The sequence below is a fragment of the Falco biarmicus genome, chromosome 5, assembly GCF_023638135.1.
Source record: "Falco biarmicus isolate bFalBia1 chromosome 5, bFalBia1.pri, whole genome shotgun sequence".
NCBI classification, from domain to species: Eukaryota; Metazoa; Chordata; class Aves; order Falconiformes; family Falconidae; genus Falco; species Falco biarmicus.
Window position 1 is genome coordinate 6362719 of NC_079292.1, and position 18309 is coordinate 6381027.

Below are 18309 nucleotides of genomic sequence, written 5' to 3' on the forward strand. Positions count from 1 at the left end.
GCAAAAATCCTCACCTTCTCTGCCTTTTCCAATAAGGTTCTCTCTCAGCATCTAACCCCTGTGGACCTTTTTAGCATTACTCCTGAATTAGACAACGTATATTAAAAATTCCAAATTGTAGAGATACACAAGAGTACAATGGTTAGCTTCTTTTCCTGCTTAAGGTCTTTTCTTTTCATACTGGCTATGGACAGTATAATAACCAATGTTTGGAAAAGTAGTCATACCGAAAGAAAAGTAGGTAATTATGTGTAGGAAAAAGTATTAGGAGTTGATTAATCCAGTAGCCAAATGGAGAAAGCCTGCTGCAGCTCCACATACACAGGTCTAACCAGTAGTGAGGCTGATCTTGAATTCCCAGCAGGCACACATGTGCACATATGCATGCACTAAATGTGTATATTTATATATACATACATGCAGCTGGTCAAACAGACCACAACATGGACAGAAAATGTATTCATGCAAACAGTGTCAAACCCCTTAATCTATACTCATCTCTGGCTAATGAGGGTGAAGGTCAATTAGTGGGACACGTATACCTATATAGACATATATCCTGTACAGATCCCTTCAGCAGCCAGGCTTAGACACTGAATCTGTGCAGCAGCTGCCACTGGATCGCTGGTGCCTGGACATAGTAAGCTCCTAAGGCCACAGCTCTACTCTAGTTGCTGATGCTCAGAGCCCCTTTTGCACAACACACAGACAGCCACACACATGCTCAATCTCTCCAGTAACTTGCCTTGGTGGACACCCAGTCTGCCCATTCCCTGGCTCTTGGATTTCCCTGTGACCCCATGCACAGACAAACACAGGCCAAATGGCTCTCCCCATAGCTGGTTCCCAATTCTGGCCTTATGAATATCCAACCTCCAGACCTCATAGTCTCTCCAGGAGTTAGCCTGGACATCCAGGTCCCTCCAGTAGCCAATTCTCAAACTCTCTCGTCTGTCCAAGACCTGACCCAGCCTTCTGGCCACTCCAAAACCTGGCTCCCAAGTCTCTCGTCCTGCTGGCCAGCTAGACCAGCTTGATGTTTGCTGGCAATTGCATGCTGACATGCATACCCACACAGCACACACATGCTCCAGTCTCTCTAGGTAATGGCGCAACAGGCACACAGGCCTCTAGACTTGCTGTCCAACCCAGTGGCTGGCACTTAGACCTCCATGCACACTCACACACATGGAATAGACCACCCAAAATAGTTAGAAATGGATTTTAAGGAGAAGGCAGGACAGACTATGGGTATCAGACACAGGGCATGGCCATGCAAGCATAGTGACCAGCCCCCTGTTTACATATAAATGGCTCCTTTTATCCCTGGCTCTGTTTTCCCATGCTTGTTCCTCCCCAAACCACCTTGATTCCTCTCTTTGCCAACCTTTGGCTCTTTTTCCAAAATATGCCATGTCTTATGCAAAATGCATTTCACTGTATCCAATAATGAGACCCATACCCTTGCACGCAGTAGCCATCAGCCCCTTATCCAGCCTATAAGATTTTCCCCATGGAAAACCTCTCCCTTTGTCTTGAATTGGTGAGTGTCACCCCTGGGCCATGGGGCTGATCATCCTTCCAGGGTAGCCCTGGGACGAACCAGGTCAGGGGGGTCCTGATAAGGTTCTTGGGGTTCCCTGGCCTGTCATTGTTCCTCTAGGCTCCTTTGTGTGCATAGAGATGAGCTTTTAATCAAACCACCTAACAAAAAAGTTTCTGGTGGGGACACAGATGATTCTCTACATTCCCGAGAGGTAGAGGAAGGAAGATAGATCAGTTTTTACAACATTACTTGTTGAGTAGTTTGTCTAGTTCCCAGTTCAAGCTAATGTACCTACTTCAGCTTGCTAGTCCTCACCTTTTAGGGCCTGGAGAGGCTAGGAAGGGGTAAGTCAGACATTTGATGGTGAAGATTATTTCAACACCGAAGTAAATGCTTGAGAAAAACTGCAAAATGCCTTTTGAGTTTTTTAAAGAACACACTGAACAAGTACCTCTGAAAAATGGCACAGACTAATGTGATTCTGGAAGTGGATGGACTAGGTAACTTCTTGTAATGCCTTCCAGACTGCTTTAGGTATTGAATTCTGTTAATTCAATCAGGTGTTCTATGAATTTTGTTTAGAGTTTAAATTTCATTTGCACGTAATTTAAAATTTCATTGTAAGATTAACAAGAATTATAATATAAAATTTGCCAGTATTTTGACTTAAACATACAAATTTGTTCCTGAGGTGTTAATTAAAAATTCTAAAGATAATTTAGATTAAGTTTAAAAAGCACATTTCAAATGAAATTAAAAAGCCACCATCATGTGGACATGATACATACAGTAGTCAAGGAAGAAGGTAATGGTAGTGTTTCATCTGTCACAATACCACAGCCTTCTATTAACTAGGATTATTTGAAGCAAAACTCAGCCTCTTTCTTTTCTCAAGTTTTCCAGAAAACACTTATCACAAACGAAATAAGGAATTGTCTCAATATTGTCACCCTTCCTTAATGGCATTTTTTACTCTAAATAAATAATCTATTTTTAAAATACTAAAGCTATTGATGTTATTACAGCTTCATTTGTAAAGAGTAGAAATGATGCTTTTATGATTAAGACACAGTTTGGGAAGCCAAGACACTTCTTTATAGTGCTCTCTGCTTTGTCATAAAATTCTTATGTAGTGTTTGCCAGATCAATAGTTTTCTTTCTTGCCTGTGTCTTGTTTTCTCCTCTTTCTGGAAAGTGGAAACATTAATCTTATATAACAACATGCACTGAGGACAACACTCACCAACAAACTAAAAACACAATATCAATATTATGATAACATGTTCATCGCTATTTTTGTCACTGCCTAGCAGTGACATAATAGCTGTACATACACACAGTGAAGGAAAGTCCCCACCCTAGAGAATTTATCTCATTACACAGAAGAATGAGTCAGATAGGAAACAGAGGCACAGACTTGCTTAGCAGGTTAGTGGCAGAAGTGAGAACATATTTTTTAAAATTACGGGCTGAACCTCAGGAATTTTAAGTGATCTGATTAAAGATACTGAAGTACCTTACAAAAACAGAAAGAGGAAGTCAGATGATCTGAGAATATCTTCAGATACTGTTAGTTAAGAACATTTTTTTAAAACTATCAGGGGTGTGTATTGTCTTTTACATTATTATTTTTTAATAGTAACAGTTGTATTCAGTTATTTTGTCTGCTGCCTTACTATTTCACTACTGTACTCTTAAGTTTCTAAAAGAATACTGTAAAATTTATCAATAGAAATTTGCATTATAGGTGGTTTTTTTATTATGTTTGCTATTTTTGTATTTCAGTATATTTAATTCTGGATGTAAGACAGATATATGTCACCCTCTGCTTTTAACCATTTGCATATGGGAAATTATTTTTTCCCAATCTTGTACACAAGGGCAATGTCTGAGCACCGTTTACTAATCCATAGAAAATGAATCATATATACTTAATTTTGGAGAACGTCAAATCCATTTATAGCTAGGTTTATTGAAGTTTTTTTAAAAAACATCTTTTTCTTGTTTGACTTGAAGTGACAGATTTTCCCATCAAATCCATCTGACATCATCATCATCTTCTGTGCATCTCTCACTTTTGCCTTGTTTTCTCTTCTTTTTCAACTCATAAAGCTCACTCCTTGTAATTCTTTTATTTTTCTTCCCTTCTTTTTCTGAGCTTCCTTTTGCCCTCTACACTCTCTTCAATCCCTTGTGCATCACAGCCTTCTCTTCCTAATGCTTGTCAAAAAGCATCTTCCAAAAAGAGTTTAAGAAATTATTGTTCTTCAGTTCCTTAAAACTTACATATGTTTACACATGATAATCATCTGCATGATTAGATTTCAATGCTCTGTCTTTAAACTTTTTTTAAATTCACATCTCCTTTGAAAAGACCGGTGGTGGGTTGCATTTTGTTTTGTTTTGCTTTCTTTTACCTTTAGTAACTGTGATGTGATAATAGTGGGTGAAAACCTGGGCATGATCAGAAAGTTTTGTCATTGATTTAATTTACCTACTCTCTTGAAAATAAATTAATAAAAAATCTGATATTCTGATCTCTGACTACATGAATAACATGAGTTGGAGTTACAGCTGGTACAGATCAGTGTGAAATCAGTATCAGGCCTGGTATGTTAGCTAGTTTTCTTGCACCTTTGCTGTACCTGAAGGTAAAACTTCAGATCTAATTTCACTGCTATAAGATGCAGAAGAACCTTCCCTCAAACGCACACAAAACATTAAAAACTATAGATTTATAATATAATACTATTTATAGACTGAGTTTGAATTTAGATGCCCTCATGGAAACCAGAATTGCTATCACTAGAGAAAAGATTCTCTGGCATCTATAATAGGTTCTTGTAAGAGGAAGAGGGTAACTATTTAACTAAAAGTTTGCATCAGACTTTCTTCAGGTTGGAGCACCCTTCCAAGCCTTTCAGATGTTAGCCTTGTCCTTCCTAAATACATTTTCATCACCACGCAGGCCGCAGGGCCCAGTGGAGCCTGGCGGCAAGTGGGCTGGAGCCGGCTGGAACCGGCTGGAACTGGCCATGCCCAGCGCAGGGCAGCCCCAGCCGTGCCTCACAAAAGCCACCCCAGCCCCTTGCTGGCAACAGGGCACTGGCACCCAGCTCAGATGATCAAGACCCATTGTGCTGTGCTGGCTTAAATATGGATCATTTCCATTTCACTGTCACCAAAGTTTAAATTTGGATATTGTTTTCAGAAATTCAGTAGTATTTACATTTGCATAAGGAATATGTAAAATTATGGGTGTGTTTTCTTAACTTCCACTCATTTTCCAGTTTTTCAAAATTCTTCATGAACTTCTTAAGAACTTCTAGCCATGCAGTTATTTGTAGTCCTCGGGAAAAATCTATTTGCAGCCATTTGGTTTTGGTGGGGGTTTTTTTGGTTTTTTTTTTTTTTTTATAGTATTGACATTAAAGCACCATGAGAAGGGTGGGTAAATGAGCCACCTTCCCTTTCAGATGATTACAGAAAGCAGATAAACCCCATTGCTGAATCTCAGCAGAAACGTAGGCATTATGTAAAGTATTGGTAGAAACTGAACCATCTACCTCAGTGAGTCTTTGGGGAGCTCCCCAGCTCTATACCGCAGAGGCCAAATATAATCTACAATTAAATTTGACTAATTATATAAAAAGCATTCCGACAATTGTAATGCATGGGACCTCAAGCCACCTCCCAGTATTATTTTTATCTTTTCAACCCATGTATCACTGCACTTACTGTAACAAATTCTCCCTTCATCAATGTCTTGATTAAAAGGTTCTTAAACTACTGAAGTTGACTAATGAAGTTTAGGGTCACAGTTATCAAAATAATGAGGAAAATAGTGTTGTAAATCCCAACATAAGGAAATTCTGGGTCATCCAGCATAAACTTTTCACAAAATGCAAAAAGGTGCAGAATTCTCTTGGGACTTTCTTTTAAAATGAAATCTTTCTATGGTCGAAGATGTTACATGAATGCCTTATGTCCCCAGTGGTTGTTATTTTTTTTATTTTTCTATTTTTCAGTTTTTCCAAATAAATATGTCTTTGAACAGGCATCTGGAAAAACTTTGCCATGTCACATTGCTGAAAAAACTACTACATTCTTCAGTATACAGGAATGCATATCCTGCTGGCATTTTGTCATTGAATTAACAAGGGTTTTTTTGTAACAAGTTTTGGTTGTCAGTATGTAAATATGATTATGTAGAGAAATGTAAGATAAAAACAAGAGTATATGGGAATGGTCTGAAAATGGTGGGAAGTTTAAAAAATATTAATCCAATATTTAAAAGGTTTTCCTGCCAAATCTGCCCAGAACCTTTCATTTGTTTGGGTTTAGAAGGATTTAGAATATAAACAAAGAAATCAATACAGTGAAGGAAAGAAAACCACACTGTGATGTTCACTTTGCCTGTACTTTTTCTGACCAGTGCCATAAAATTCTGACAATGCCTGAAGTTTAAAAATAGCCAAGCTTTTCATCACAAAGTTTAAATGCTATGTTTAGGTTTCTTTCAAATGATGCCTTCAGGTACCAGTGTCACTTCATTTATTATTTGGTGCAGTTTACCATGTCCAACAAATGGATTTACTTTATCTACAGCTCCACACCCTGTAGCTGTTCATTATGAAAGGAAACCAGGGGCCCTAACAGCTTGAGAGATACTCCTATTTGGGCTACCATAGCAACGAGTATGTGTGTTAAAGTATAGGTCACATGGCTTAATTTCCTCAGGCTAATTAATTTCACTAATTATGGCCTCATACCAGCTGCAGAATGTGTTGGTGACCTAGTGAAATCAGCTGTGGACAATTTGTTTCCATACTATAGTGGTACAACCTCACCATGTGGAAATATTAATGTCATTATGAGAATTGCATACAGTATGCACAGAAAACAAATGCTACTGCATGGTTAGAGACTGGACCATGAGGCCTTGAACTTGTTTAATGTAGATGCTTAAATCTTCCTTATTGCTTTCTCTATCATCTCTCGGTATTAAATAGGTTATGAAGAGCCGAGTAGTTAAGCTTAAAAGATTGTCATTGAAAGGTTGTTTAATTCACCAGCTTTGCAAAGGATTTATGAAGCACCTACCAGTTAAGGCAATACATATATATACATAAATATATTTTTAAAATAGTAATATCTACCAAGCAAGTAAAAACTAGCTTCCACTTATATTTTTTATATTTTGCAAAAATAATACTTAACTGAAAATCAGAAATTATGTCACAAATAGCATTGACTGTATAACAAATCAGAAGGCACTAAGTCTGTCTGTACAATGGAGTTAATTTTAGCCCTTGCCACATATGCAGTTTAATCTGTGTTTTAATAGAAAAGCAGGTGTCTACCTAGGCTTTAGGGAGCAATTAACAATTCATTTTATATAAAACTACAGTGTCTCACTGGCAAAACTAATTGAAGTAAATAAGACATTTTCAATCAGCTAAGAGAAGGCATTAAAACCACCTTGCAAAATTGTCATGACAAATTACCAGCCAAAGCACAAAACCTTCTCAGACGGCCTTTACCACAGTGATTGATGAGAATGAAAAATTAATGACATCTTATTGGCCTGTCAAAAGAAAAAAATTGCTTGCCCGACTGAATAGAATTTTGTGAGGCAGCATTACATTATGGGAAATTAATAAAATACACAAATGGATTTTATTTTTTAGCATAATTATTAGGAGTGTTGTTTCCTCTATAGTGTGAAAAAAAGCCAAATTCTCCTCTCATCCCCTCAGGACACAGGCTTTCTGGGTCTATGGCTTGAGGATAATATCACCAATCAGTGAAAAGTGATATTTAGGAAACTATGTAGTTAGAAGGCATGGAAGAAGACAAGAGTTGTGACTGGTGAGCTCTTAGCATGCAGACCCCAGTCACTGCCTCTAGAATGTGCAGTACATGGAACAACTGGCACTTCAGTCCTGGCTTTGGAAAGAAATGGTCCCACCTTTCCGCAGCCTGGCAATGAACCATCACAAAGACTTTCTCAGAGCTGGGACTAGGTAGAAGACTTGTGGACAGGTAAGATATGGATCCAGAATAGCCAGATGAGGAGTTTCATAAAATACTTCACTTGTGTATCTACTCACAGTGCTTTTCCCCCTTCTATTTTCCTACTTGCCATAATATACAAGTAGTCATTATGCATTTTATCTCTGTGTCACTTCCTCCTATGACAAAACAAGTCTTTTAGTTCTGAATAACTGTATGGAACATCATGAGAATACATAGGAAAAAACTCAGGTTATTCAATAGTGAAAACATCAAGACATTGACTATAAAAAGGGTTATTCAGATTTTAAACTTTTAATTTAATTTTGTAATGTAAATTTAATAACCAACTGTCTTTTGTGTGTAAGGAACGATATACCTCCTCTAACATAATATTTCAATAAAAGAAATTGTCCAGGACTGTTCAAGGAACAGTCTTTCTTCCTTTTATCATTGCCTATGATGTATACTTGTACCTGTTAAAAATACTGCTTTCTTACTGTCAGTGAGATGTATTTTAAGCTGAGATAAAAAGGGGATTGTATGTTTAACAACTATATAATATGACTTGTCAACATGATTATCTATCTCCCAGTTTATAGAAAAAGGACATTGAGTTTATTGAAGCAAATAGCCTAGAGAGGCTAGCAGGCTGAAATGCTTCCTAAATGCAACAACCCTTGTGAAAAGAAGGGTAATTAGGGAGGCTGGTGATTAAGAAAGGGCTCCAGTCTCTTTCTGAAAGGTCAGATGCTGTGTAGGCTGCAGTTAATGGTACTCATTTTACTGCATCTTGTAAAGAATACTTGTCAAAATGTAGGTTTCAAAGTGCAAAAAAAGAAGGGCAGGGGATTTTCATGAATAAAATGAAAAGGAAATATAATCTTAAAAATTTTCCTCTCAGGAAAATAGACTTCATAGCAAAAGCAAAAAGACCCCAAGAAGAAATAATTGCCCACAAGGAGATAAGCAGTTATGTGTATTTTATACTCTCTAGAATGCATATTGTGAAATCATATGTCATGTAACAAGTAAGTCTGTGCACATCTCTGAACATGCCAGGGTCTGGAAATGAGATGCCAGGTGCAACAATGACCCAAAGAAAACACAGTGAAGTAGAAAAATTGAAATGCTGTGGGATTCTTTCCTTTGATGCAGATAATTTTTTCTTCAGTAAAGGGACAGACAACATGTGGCACTAGAGGTGATTTTAAGAATCAAATGAATGATGTTCTTCATAGAAGAGGTGTGTGCATGAGTGTTTTACTTTTTATCAGAACTGAGCAATACCTCCAGTAACAGCAAATCATCATGTCTCAGATTTCAATCCACTAAGCACAGAAGTAAAGCAAAGTTACTGAGCATCTCAGTTACTACATTTACAGTGCTGACAGGAATAGTTATATTAAAAGAATCACAGGTGCAGATTTTTCTTTTTCAGTTTGATGACTATTGGATTTTTGTAGAATACATGCAGTGACTTCTGCTTGATATACGTACAATGTAGTTTAAAATTTTGAAGGGGATAACAAAAAATGATTAACTGGAAATTTTTTTCAGTTTGAAAATATCTCTAATAATTGCAATGATATTTTTGTATTCATGCATATCACCTGATATTATATTGGTGAGAGATCGCTGTGATAGTTACAAGACACAAATGTTACACTCATCCAGAGATTTCTAAGATATCTGTGAATAAATTATTTTAAAATTTTATTTTAATTTAAAATCTTAACGTCATCAGCTTTTTTTTTAAATAAATCAGCCATAGATAAATATAATCCAGTTTTGTTTCTCACCTTAAAATAAATTCACTCTAGCAAAATTCTATGAAATTCTGTACCACCCCAAAGTTATAATGCATTAGCTGTGAGGATAACTCAAAGTGTCTATCTCATTGCTATTTAAGTATATGTATTTATTTTGTGGATGCTATTTATAGTAATGTAAACACAGTGGAAGTGTGATGAAGAGTGGGTAAAAACATCCAGACTGACTTCAAACTTTCAATAGATTTCAAATTTTATAAATATAAAATTCAAATCAGATTTCTGAGGTTTTCACTACTTTTTCTAGAGAATGCACCTACAGGAAGTACAGCTTTTAATGAAACTTTATCATGAACTAAGCTTGTACTGAAACAAAACAAGCTTTTTCCCAAAATTCTGTGTAACTTGCCATCAGTCACTTAGTATACTATATATATATATATTTATACGAAAGAAAATAGTATATATACTATTCTAGATATTATATCATTGATAAATCACTATATTGATTGCTTAATGAGTACCGTTGGTCCTTAATATTGGTTGACCCAAGGCCTATTTAAGGACATTTCCTTAGCTCCAGTCAGCTTTGAAAGAGATTAATGGGGAGCATGTATTCATGTAGAAGTGCAAATGAACAAAACTGGATTTTCAGTTCCCACTCTGTCTCCTCACATCTGAGAGTTAAAGCCCCTCACCACAACCCAGGACTCACACTTGCCTGAAAACAATACAAAATCTTATTGCTTATCTAGACACTTAGTAGCCTGAGTATTTCTTTAGTTCTGTTAATCAGATTTCAGCATATGGTGGAGAGAGTAAAAGGATAGTGTTGATCAGCTACCTTCTGAAATATATGATACCTTAATCTTATGAATCTCTGTCCTACTTTGATATGGGCAGATCTGTGTGACTTGGTGGTGTTAATGCAGAGTTGGACTGAATCTTTCATTGGTAGTGCTCTTCTTTGAGATACGCTAGAGCATATTTTCAGGAAATGGCCTTCTTTGTCTTGATGAGCCTCTTCTATGGGACAGCAGTGATTAGCCTTATCACCTGTTCTATCAATACCTGTGTAAGGTTGGTGAAGGAGGTTGTAGACAGGTGGGGGTAGGTCTCTTCTCCCAGGTAACAAGCAACAGGACAAGAGGGAATTGCCTCAAGTTACACCAGGGGAGGTTTTGATTCAATAAATTGGAAACATTTCTTCACTGAAAGAGTTGCCAAGCACTGGAACAGGCTGCCCAGGGAGGTGGTGGAATCACTGTCCCTGGAGCTGTTTAAAAAAATGCGTAGATGCCATGCTTAGGGACATGGTTTAGTGATGGATTTAGCAGTCTTGGGTTAACGGTTGGACTTGGTAATCTCAAAGGTCTTTTCCAGCCTAAATGATTCTATGATTCTAAACTTGAGATAAGTTTTGCCTCACTAACGGTACCCAGATTTAAGAGGTAAAGTATCTTTAAAGCCAGAAGGAATCATACCTTCATTTGATCTGACCTGTGGTTTACCAGCAGCCTTTAAACTTGATACAAATACTCTGACATCATGTTGAAGTAGTAATGTCATTCTGCAACAATTAAAGAATTATTAGGTCAAGAATATGCAAGACGGATAACAGTGCTCTAGCTTAATACTGGGGACACTCGGCTGAATTTCGGCCCCAAGCCTATGTTTGCATTTTCTATGAAGCCATGGGATAACAAAAATTCAGCACACTTCCTGGAAGTGGGATATGAATTTAAATGCCTTCAAAGAAGACTGAAGGGATCAGATCTTCTGTAGCTGGAACGAACATGCAAATCACTAGGAAACCAAAAAAGTCCCACATACTTCTTCTGTGTCTTTAGAATAAGGTTGGGCTGTAAAGTGTTCTCTTTGGCTGAGTTTTAAAATAATTCTATCAAAACTGGATTTCCTTAAGAGGCTGTTAATAGTAGTGCTCTGCGTTGGTGCCAGCCTTCCACCTATACCTATGGAGTGTACTTGCCCTTTTAAGTATTGCCATAATATTTACACTTTCTTGTTTCTTTAGTACTTCTCAAACACTGTTAAAATATGTCAAAAACTATCAACAGGCTAAAAGCTGTCCTCATTCAGATCATCCAAAATTCATAGGGACATATTACGTAGTTCTATTCATAAAAATATATTCATCACCAAAACTGTTGTTTAATATTCATCATTTATAGTCTAGTGCATCTAGTGCCCTGCTAAGAAATATATATTATGCTTGCTTTTTTCTAAATTAAAGATGCAGCTGTTGAATAATGCTGCCTTTTTAGGTTCATTTTTAGTAATTTTGCTGTCTAATACCATTTACCAGGATTGCAATGAAGGGGTCCATAATACTGCTAAAAACAACCTGATTATTTTTTCTGTTGTATCATTTATTTCCATTTCAATTCCACACATTATTTTCTCATTTATCTCCACTGTTATTTCCCTTTCTTTCTCTTATCAGCAAATTGCTTTCTCATATCCAATTGATTCCTTCTCTTTGTTCCTGATACAGATGAGTTTGCATCAAAGCTTCTTCTCTTTCTTCATGATTATGAGGTCTTGACATTTTTAGCCCTTTTCATAAAGAATTCCCCTGTTAATATAAAACCTTTTCTTTTGACTGGACTTTACACTAAAAGTGTATGTTGTATGTAAGTGCTGTCAGAGATCTAGTAACTTACAGATGGACAGTCCTCAGTAATCAGGTCAAATTCATTAGTTCCTAGGAAATCATCAAATTATGTCCAATACGTGTTTATTTCATGTTATCTATCAAGATTTGTTCTGAAAAGTTAGGTCCTATAAAGCTACACTATGGCAAGAGTAGGACTATTTATTTTAAAGTAATAAAAATTTCTTTTCAGAAATTGGCTTAACTTTTGCAATATGTTACTGCAACTACAGTCTTTTGTGACTAAATGTCCTGATTTTACAAACAAAAAGTATTTTCCTGTTTAATTGGATGTTTTATAAGGCTGTGGTTATTTTACAAGAAACACATTCCCTGATGCAAGCATGCATCTGAATCTTACTCTCCACAGCAGAAATCTGTCAAGTACCAACTTCAACACAAGCTGGTTACCATAAAAAATAAGGTAAGTTGGACACTCACCTCCACCAACAGCTGCATCGCTTCCAGATTCACATTGAGACTCAACAACTAGAGAGTCAGAACATCATCAATAACTAGCTAGATACTGCCTAGAGGATTCTAACAAAGTCCATTTCTAAGACTTTTTTTCAAGTTTTCAAGTCTGAGAAAAGTTTTTGTGTAACTTCAAAAAAACTCCATACAAAACAAATAATAATTTGTTATGCATTATTAAACATAAAAAAGACTTAGTTTTAATAACAGTTTCTCTTACCATTACAATACAGAGCTGGTCTATGCCTCTGAAGAGAGGAAAGACCAAGTATCTTATCTTGGCATCAACTCGGCTCAGGCAATGCAATCTCTTTTATTATATAAAGTAAATTATGTTTTATTAAAAAGACAGACAACATATAATTAAGTTGTGATGATACAGCAACAAAAAAACATCTCTCTCCTATATTCTTCTCCTATATTCTCTCAAAATTTACTGTTGAAAGCTCATGCAGCTCCAGAACACAAGGCTTTCAGAAGAATTAGGAGAAGTGATGTGGCTGGAAGAAAATGGGGGGGAAAAAAAACCTTGCCTCTTTGTTCTTTTGCTTCTTTATTGATCTTCACACAACATCACACCCCAGCTATTCAGGTGCCTTCTGACATCTAGAGCACCTTTCTTACTGATGCTACCTTATTGTCTGACATTGCTATACGGTCTTCAGACACACAGCAGTGTAAAAACTTCTTACCTAGTGAACTCATGTGGTTTCCAGGTTTAGGGTTCCCTCATGGGGAAAAATAAGTATATAAATAAATACAACTTACTTTTGTAAAGTGGTTGGGGTTTTTCTTTGGGGTTTGTCTTTTGGGTTTTGGTTTTTTTTTTTTTTTTTGGGGGGGGGGGGGTGTTTTTATAGTTAGAAAGAAATTGAGAGGTTTAGGTTCCTTTCTGTTCTGGTGGTGAGTGCCCCAAGCAAAATTATAAATGTAATCGTCACACTCCTTCTCAGCATCCTGATCCCCATCTGCAGCAGAGAAGTTTTCATGACTGGATTAAGCTAAGATAGCAATTCCTACCATTTAACCATAGCCATGGGTCCCTGCTCTCCATGCTGAGTAGAATCTGCTCATGCATCCAGCATAAAACTTACTCATGTTTTGATGTGTTAATTTTCAGCAATATTAGCAAGCTAATCTAGTCCACCACAGACTCCAACAACTCCTCAGTGTGTCAAAGGAAAAAATGTCTCATGGGGAATTATCGCCAAGGATGAACTGGGGGAGTAAACAGTCTTTTTGGTGACACAGTAGTCCAAATTCAGTTCAACCCAATAGTGAAACTGGGGACCTGAATCTGTGTTTGTCCATTTCTTCTTTAACTTCCACCACAATATCATCTCTGTAGACTTGTCACCCTCACATACCTTTTTGGAACTGCAGCTTTGGTGATTACTGGGTGGTGACAGGTCCTCCCCAGTTAAATCCATGCAGCTCTGCTCTTAAAGTTTGGAACACCAGCAATGAAATGGTTTTATAGAAGTGTGTAGAATGTGCCAGTGAAGACCAGATGGATAAAAACCAAAGTGGACTTCTTATATTCTCTTGCAGTTTCATCTCAATACTTTATGACTCAAGTCTGAGGTAAGATTAAAACTCCCTCTGATCAGATCTTATTAAGTATAGTTCACCTATATTAAGTATAATAATCCTGCATCTCTGTCAATTTGTGAGAAAAAAATGCATTTTATTCCAGTACTTAACCCTAAATTGATCACCCACATTTGTCCATGCTGTTAAATCTCTATCAAGGAAAATAAGTCTCCCTTTTCTTTTCTGTGTCTAGCAGCAGCTTTACAGATGTAGAAGCGTGTGGATAAGAACAAATGCAGATTAAGGGAGTTCAGTACAAATTTAGGCATAGATATTTACCTCTTCCTGTTGTCCAACTGGAAACACTAAACAGATAAATTTGACCATTTTTAATTTTTATACAAAGTAATTAGTTCACTGACATTTATTTGCCACAATATGGGTGCATATGTAACAAAGGGTTTATTACAGAATTCCATCCATTGCTGAGGAACTCCTTTATCTTGTTTCCACACTGATTGTAAGAAGACATTTCAAACATGTGAGCTATCTCTAATTTTGCCAATTGGATTTCTTCTCAGAGGCAAGAAATTCCGGTTCCTCTGCCTTGTTAACAGGACCTACCAATTTGCTATAAACTGAAAAATTGCTAGATTGACAATTAAAGAATTGCCAATCTAACAGTCAGTTGCTGGCTGCTCCATCATTAGTTATCCACCTACTTGGTGAAGGGCATTTTATACAGTTCAGCGATCTCTCACTGGAACATGGGCTAAACTCCACACATGATGAAAACCTTCAACTTTACACTAGTTTCTCAACACAGCTACTTGCTGGTATAATCCAGCACTTTTTCCATTTCATTGGTATAATACCCTGTGATGCTGTGACATTGCTTACATATGTCTCAGAGCACCTTTACCACTGTTCTTGGTGGTGCAGTGAAAGTAATCCTTTAATCAATTTAACAGCTATGTTGCCAGTAAGCATGTGCAACATTATTGCAGCAATTAGAAAATAATGACTGTGCATTTGTGTTGGGTGGGTAATTTTCTACTCATTTAAATAATTTTTATATTTAGAATAAGGTGAAACTTCTTTAGAAATTCAGCAGTTTCTTGATTTAAGGGACATCTAGCCTGAAAAACATCCTCTGTCTGCTTTAAAGAACAGCTACGTCCATCATTGCAAGTACATCTTTGCTATGAGTAAGTATTACATAAACCTAAAATATTTAAGGAAAAATTAGTGAAAAGTAAAACCAGTTTTCCTGCCTTAAGCACCATTATTGGAGCATTTAGACACGCACATTCTACTCACACTTTAAAACAGAACTTTTTTTTAAGAAAGGCAAGCCATTGATATAGTTGACCTCCAATATTTTCTTTAACAATCTGTACATAAATATGAGTAAAATAACAAAAAATAAATACAATAAAATGAATTAGTATTTTGGGGTTTATTTTCCAGACATTTGTGATATTCCTTGGAGGCAGAGAGTGGTAAAAGACTGCTACTCCTAAAATCTGAGAGTGTGGGACAGACACTGTGTGTAGCTTCCTATTCACAGAATTGTGATTGAAGCATGCAGCTGATTGAATACGAGTAATTAATGAAATACTTACATTATAACCTGTCATCTACATTATGGATGCATGAAATCTGTACATAAAGGGGTAATTAATTGCTCAGACTAATGCAAAAAAACCCTGATTATCCATTTTGCACATGTAAAACAGACCACCAGATATGCTATAGAACAGATGGAGAAGCAGAAGTCGCAGAGATGTCTTGCAGTTAGTAAAATTTTGGGGATTTCTCCATGAAGTTTTCTGGAATAAAGCATTCTCCTTGACTTAAACCTTGGCTCAAACATTTTCCTTGGCCCAGAGGAAGTACTTTTTGTTAAACAAAAGATGAAATGGCTGCATAAAGAAAGATCAGATTACAAGGAGAAAGTAAGCATGTTCTCCATCCTTACAGTCAGTGGTGAGTCTGCCTAATGAGTAGAAAGTGCCTAAACGAGGGTAACTAGGTCATTTGAGACTCTCTAGGGTGTCCTAGACAGCTGCATGGGGCTGACATATATTACACAAAACTAGAGCTTATTTACATGGTTTGGGGCCAAGGAGGATCCTCTTAGGTACTAAAAACACACTAGATGCCTGTGTTTAAGTATCTGAATCCTTCTCCAGACTTTCTTTCCTCTGTATTACAAAGTAAGTTCCTGTACATCAGAATATTTCAGCTGGCTACTTCAGTGCTTTCTAAAATGTATCATCTGCCCCCAAATCCTACTCACCAGGTAAACAGAGGACAGTAACAGCATCACCTTTCATGTAGTTTGTCTTTTCATTTTTCAGATGTTCTGTAAACAGTGCAAAGCCTAAAAATCTGTCTGTAGATGAAAAAAAAACCAAACAAACCCACTAAAAAAAACCAAATCAAACACAAACCCCCACAAACCTATCTAACAGCCAGTAATATAGCTGTGTCTGCCATTAGCAATTATTTACTTTACAAAAAGGAAAAAATACCCCTATACTGAAAGTTGTGTTAGGCTGAGTTCTAATGATGCCTCTCTTCAAATGAAAAGTGAATCTTCTTCCTAGGGCACATGTATGGGGTCTGGCTGAGCCCCACAGCAGACCCCACAGCGCTGTGCTTGCATCGGTAGCTGGAAAGGTGGGGATAACACACCAGGGGTTTGGCTGCTGCTGAGCAGGGCTCGCACAGCACCCAGGCTCTCTCTGCAACATTCCCCACCTCTCACCAGTAGGCTGGGGGTGGGCAAGATCTTGGGAGAGGACATAGCCAGGACAGATGACCCAAAGTGCCGAAGTGACCAGGGGGATATTCCATACCATATGATGTCTGCTCAGACATAAAAGCTAAGAGAAAAGAGAAGGAAGGGGGGGCATTCGTTATTTACAACATTTGCCTTCTGGAGCAACTGCTACATGTACTGAAGACCTACTTCCTGGGAAGTGGCCCAACATTGCCTGCTGATTGGAAGTAGAGAATAAAATCTTTTGTTTTCCTTTGCTTCACTCATGTGGCTTTTGCTATTGCTTCATTAAACTGCATTTGTCTGGGTTCACTGTTTGGTTTTTCTTTTTTCTTTGATCTTATTTTCTTCCCTGTCCTGTTCTGCTGAGGAGGGAAGGACAGAGGAGCTTGGTGGGCATCCAGCCAAGGTAAGCCACCACACCACACCTTCCAGAATTTCATGCACCATATTTCAAAAACTGTATATAGAAAAGATAGCAAATACTTAAAAGATATATGAAGACCTGCCAGGTCTTTAGTCTCTTTAGGCAGTGTTCAAGCTGAAGGAGAGCAAACCGTCATCCTATCCTATGCTATCCTATGCTATCCTATGCTATCCTATCCTATGCTATCCTATGCTATCCTATGCTATCCTATGCTATCCTATGCTATCCTATGCTATCCTATCCTATCCTATCCTATCCTATCCTATCCTATCCTATCCTATCCTATCCCATCCCATCCCATCCCATCCCATCCCATCCAGGCAGTGTGATAACACAGGGTTGAGAAATGGCCAGACTAGCAGACCCTACCCCACACTGAGATTAAAAATACAGTGTGGCCCTGATAAGTCTCTCAGAGAGACCTTCTAAGGTTTAGCCCAAAGCAACACTACGGTGAGTGATCTACTACCTTCTCCTGGCATTGAGTGACTGTGCTAGCTGAGACTGGTGCTAAAACCACAGCACTCAGTACCACACTCCTTCATGCAGCTAGGGTAAACCACCAAATTGCATGTTATCTCACAGAGTGTGAGAAGTCGTTGAGAATCACTGCGTGATGCACAGGATCAGTTTCTTTCGTGCTTTTTTCCAAGAATAAAAAAAAAAGAGGTGATATCTGCCCTGTGCCAGTGCGAACTCTGCTCTGGCACGCTTTCTGTATTCAGGAATCTTGTATAATTTTACACTGTGGAAATGAATATGTCCCCAATGTTTTACCCTAACAGTACTTCTAACAGGTAAGAAATCCACTGTTTCATACAAAAGAGAGATCACTTCCTCAGTTTAGCTAAAGTGTTTCACATTTCTATCACCACTTTTCAGAAATAAACTGAAAAGAATCTTATGTGCTTTCTGGTTTTGGTCTGCCCTTCAGCCACTTTCTCTCTTATTTCAGTGATTTACAGTGAAAGATTGACACACACCAGCTAAAAAGTCAAATTATTGAATTGTTGACCCTATTCACAGTGCATGGAATCTAATGCAGCAGTCTGCAAGACATTTAGTGGTTTACCATGCATG

At 37.5% G+C, this 18309-nt stretch overlaps 1 long non-coding RNA gene across 1 annotated transcript; it reads left to right on the forward strand.

Moving 5' to 3' along the window:
* The first annotated feature begins 13339 nt into the window (after nucleotides 1-13339).
* On the forward strand, nucleotides 13340-15875 carry LOC130150248 (uncharacterized). The gene is made up of 3 exons (XR_008822168.1): nucleotides 13340-14065; nucleotides 15097-15222; nucleotides 15754-15875. It is a non-coding gene; the product is annotated as an uncharacterized LOC130150248 (long non-coding RNA).
* Nucleotides 15876-18309: the final 2434 nt, after the last annotated feature.